We start from the raw sequence: 5,093 nt of genomic DNA, 5'->3' as shown, positions 1-5,093 counted from the left end.
GGGGTTTCATTTTGTTTTTACCATCTTGTAATTTTGTATTTTCTCTTTTCAATTTTATTTTGTCTTTTATGTTGGTGTATACTGATTTCTTATGCTAACTTTATCACTAGGGGATTCCTGTTCTTCAGAGATGCCTCTAAGTTTAGGTGGCTCTTTATAACTATCCCAAGAATCTATCTCCCCAGTTTGTTAAGGATGAAAAGTTACTTTTGGCTAAGCACTTAATCCTTTGGTACTGGGTTGTGGTGGAAATTATGGCCGAATACAATCACAACATTATCATACAGGGGAGAAATACTATTTATGACATGTATGACATCCTGCCTAAAGTATTATAGTTAGTGATAACAATAATTTTAAGTACAGTTTAATTAAAGATAAACTGTGGTAACCATTAACCTGCTACATCCAATCACAGGAGTAAATTATAAAGTTATTTTACAAAATCAAACGTACATCACATACTTTTATGCAGTGTCTTTCCCCTTAGTGGAGTGATTTTACACTTTTTTAAGGGTGAGGAGGATTAAGATTGGTAAGGGACATGATAAAGATGAGCAGGGGACAAGAAAATACAAAGTGATGAATGAGGTCAGCTGTAGTAGAGTCAAGGGTGAAGCTAAAAGGATGGTCATCTGAGTGTTGGGAAACTGGGAGACAATGGGAGAAATAATAAAATAGATATAATGGAATAATCAGAAAGGAAAGAGATAATGTTTACTCAAATGAAAGTTTAAATTCAAAAAGTAGTTGAGTCAAGAAAGAGGATCAATAGAAGAAAATGAAAAAGATAGGTAAAAAATGTAAACAGTGAAAAAAAGAGGAGAAAAAGAGGAGAACAAAAAAGAAAGAAAAAAAGCAGACCTGAGAAAGAAGGAAAAAGAAAAAAAGTTCCCAAACAAAAATAACCGCAAAGTACAAGACAACTTCCAACTAAACAGGAAAAGGAGAGCCAGTCAGACAAACAAGGAAGAATAAAAGTAGTAAAATATGTCTGATGTTTGCAGCTCTGTGGTAGTGTCCATGTCAGGTGCGAGAGATGTGTTTTACACTACAGACAATTTTGCCATGGGAATTGTGCTGGTTGTGGAAATGATCTTGGCCTCTTGATGTGGGGCCTGAGACTGATCTTCTGCTGGTGGTGTTCTCCAGATTCCAACTGCTGGCTCTTCTCTGCTGCTTCAGGCACTTCCATGTTGCTGGTCTTGTAATTACTCCACAATCCTGGGAGCAGCTGTCCCGGGCCTCTGAATTCCAGGCAGCCTGCCTTCCATGGGTGTGTGTTAATTCAGTCTTCTTAACCAGTGATTTTTAAAATGGATGATCTGTCATTTTTAATAGTAATGTTTTCTAGTCATTTATTGGACAGAAGAATTATGAATAGGCATTCACAGGAAATGGATAAAAGGAGTGTGATTTCATTGTACTATTCTCATTAGAAGCTTATGACAATGGGTGACATTTATTGAATATCAACTTGCATCAGTAGATTTATATAACTTCTCATAACATCATTTTCCTCATTCAACATATGGACAGGCTGAGGTTCTGAAACACAAGGTGTTTCTTCAGAGATTGGGGCTGTTTGGATCGAAACTACCACTTTCTTAACATTCTGGACAAACAGGTTTGGTGAAGGGTAAATTCGAGGCACTGCAGGTTATAATGAATGCCGTGTCTGAATCACATTTTCCATAGTAAGAGCCTTCCTAAACCATTCCACAGGAGCCACCATCTCAGGCTGGCCCATGGCATGTGTGCTATTTCATCACTCAATGCCTCCTTGAGCGTGTGAAGAGCTTCTCCAGATGTTTTCCAAATCAGGACGTGTGAAACCATCCAAGCATGGATAGGCCACTCCAGGACAACTTGACGCCAGGTTATGAAAAGAATGTGAGCGTATCTGCCAAAGAAGCACAGGTGTTGATGATATTTTTTCTGAAATGATTTCTCAGCAGAGATGAGAACAATTTCATCTGTAGAAGGTTGAAATATAACAAACTTCTCTAAATTTCTCTTTCAAAATACTTTAATACAGAAATTGAACAGCTGCTGATGTAATCGTTCACTATGTTTTACTGGTACTATTTCATAACTATTTATTAAGAAAAACATTAATATGTCTCACATAAAAGGCCTTCTGAGAAAGCTTTAGAAAGACTGATTATTCATCCACTTCCTGCTTTGTAAACATGCACAATGTTTTCTATCACAAGAACTATTCTAGAAATAATTATTTTTTCTTTTTTTTTAATATTTAGTACAGGGTCTACAGAGTCTCATGACACAGATCAGACTTGCAGTGATCCTCCTGTTTTCAGCCTCCCAAGCACTAGGATTACAGGCACATGCTACCATGCACAGTCCCAATCATAGTCTCAGTGTGCCTTGGGTGAGGGGCCATCATGACATGCCAGGGACTGACCCCCGGTCCCTGTGCCTGCCTAAGCAGGTGCTTTAATTTGCTGAGCTATCTGACTGGCCCTAATTTTTTTCTTAAGAAAATTCTTCTTCCTTTACCAATTTCCTTCTGACCTAATAACTCACATTTTATTGAATTTGTATACGAAATGCCAGGATTAGTTGTTGAAAGTTAGGTGTCCTCTATTCATTGGCCTTGATTCAAAATAGGGTTTTTTTCCCACTTATATTCACATTGAAATGTGTGCAGGTGAATTTCCTTTTCAGCATATATCCTTAGTCCTTCTTTCAATAGTGACTTTGTTCTTAGTGTTATTTTTGCCTACAACTACCCTATGAGCTACACATGTCAGAGAAAGCCTGTCACTTCCTTGCCTCTTTAGTAATCAAGCCATAGTTGTGAATGAGAAAGAAGCTGAAAATAATTTTCTTTTCTAAGATCTCAGGACATGCCATCATCATATATTTACCAGACAACTCTTCTCAGTTGGACATCTAACAATGCCTTCTCATGCAGTTTTTCTATCAAAGTAAGTGAACAAATGCTGAAATAAGTAAATGTCACATAATACCGAGAAAATTAAACAGCATCATAAAATGATCTAGAAAACCAGTGATGTAAAGATTTATAGGGGGTATTTATGTCCCTCCAAGCTGAGGGATGAGTGAGTACAACACCCTTAGTGTGATGTCTTGGATGCCAGTTTATTCCCAACAGTGATGGGTGGAAGAATTCTGAAAGAGCAGAATCAAGTTCTGGTTGAAGCCCAACTTTAGCGGGAAATAAGTAGTGAAGAATAGGATGGGGACATGGTTATACAGGAATCTGATCTTGAATGAAATACATGACAATTCTCATTCATAGTCTCTAAAACAATGCAACAAATGCACACAAGCAGGGGATATCAATGATATTTATTTATTTAAATTAGTAATAATGCCTATTTCTGTATCAATTTCTAATACTCATTAGAAAAATTTTTCCAACTTGGAAGTAAATATGAAAACTGAATGAGCAAAAAAACCCTCAATATGTTCTTGGGAAACAGAATCTATATTACAATGTCTCAGCACCAAAATACTAAACTCAGTGTAGCCCCTCTGTCATGAAATTCAGCTGCTTGACTCTGAGCCCAGGAGAGCAGGATGTGTATTGAATTGCATGTGCACCCACCATCTGTGCCTCAGGCACAGATGAAATTGTGAGGTATAAATCATTCTGCCTAGAATGGGAATTTGAAGATGGAAGGCCTTTTCCACAACAATGTTATCCTCTTTTCCTATCAAGTTGTCTTATACCTTTCTCAAATATACCCCAGTCCTTATAGTTGGTAATTTAAGGTCTCCTCTGATGAGCCTCTTTTCAGTTAGAAATTTTCTTCCCTACCCTGTTCAAGTTCAGAGTGTATGAGGAATGAATCGAGACTCAAATGGATGCTAGCAAACTGCTAGTTTTGTATTTGGTAAACTTCTAACATCTGAAACCAATATGCACTTTCCAAAAATCATGCTTTGAAACAATCCACTCGAGAAAAATGTGGGCCTGCTGTGCACAGAGGATTCCCAGAACTGGTCCCATAGATCCAGTTTGTCCCCACGTGCAGAGTTGCCACTAGTTTCCACACTAACATGCAGAAGAAATTCTTAGCCATAACCACGAGCTCTCCCTACACAGAATGCTACCAAGCTATGCGTATTCATATCTCCCCGTGTTCCTGCACCAGGAAAGCTGCTCAGCAAAGAGGGTGGTGGGAGAGAGCACAAGTGCATACAGAAACATTGCTTTTTCAGATCTTCTTTCTTTTATGGGAATAAAGAACCTGTTTTGAGAATTCTTCTTAAAATCAACATTTGATCTCTTAATTCTTTGAACAAACATGTACAACTGTGTATGCTTAATGAAGTGATTTTGTTTCACCTTTATTAAGTTATATCACCTAATGGGCAACTTAGTTTTCACCGAGAGGAAATTCTACAATGATTGAGAATAGGATATTCATCAAATTAGCTCTGAACCCATTTTGCACCATGAGTTAAACTATTGCTCCCCATTCTGCTTTTCTTTCAATTATTCCCACTCACATTTTCTAATATTTAAGAGTTGTTAATCTAAATGACAGCACAAAATCATCACAAAAATATAGGAGCAGTATTATGAAGCATTTCTTACATAAATAATATAATCCCTTTATTATTGTTATAGCTTGTAGCATATCCTTAGGGTAAAACCAAAGCTTTTCAATTAAAATTCCTTGCTATTTTAAGTTGAGCTGTAAGGAAATCAGAGTTCAAACCCTTCTCCTCAGTGATTAGTTTCAACCTGAAACAGATATTGAGGTGCAGGAAGATAGCAGCTGGCACTTGAGGCTCTCTCATTGGATCATTGGATCAAGTATGGTTCTTTTTTTTTTTTTTTTTTGGCAGAACTGGGGATTGAACTCAGGCCCTTGCACTTGCCAGGGAAGCACTTATTCCACTGAGCCATCTCCCTGGCTTCCTCGTGTATGGTTCTTAAGAGATCCTCCCAGTGGAAATAATTCAAAACCAAGTGTCACACTGAGTCTATGGATGTTATTTAAACTAGCAGGACATACTTCTCATAACAGTAGAGAGAGTACCATTAAAGTTGTTCTTCCCTTTTTGCAAAGTAGCTCAGTCAGAGGTTGACTTAC

Source organism: Octodon degus, unplaced genomic scaffold (assembly GCF_000260255.1).
Source record: "Octodon degus isolate 3935 unplaced genomic scaffold, OctDeg1.0 scaffold00059, whole genome shotgun sequence".
Lineage (NCBI taxonomy): Eukaryota > Metazoa > Chordata > Mammalia > Rodentia > Octodontidae > Octodon > Octodon degus.
The sequence above is the reverse complement of the archived record's forward strand: the minus strand, read 5'-3'. Positions refer to the sequence as shown.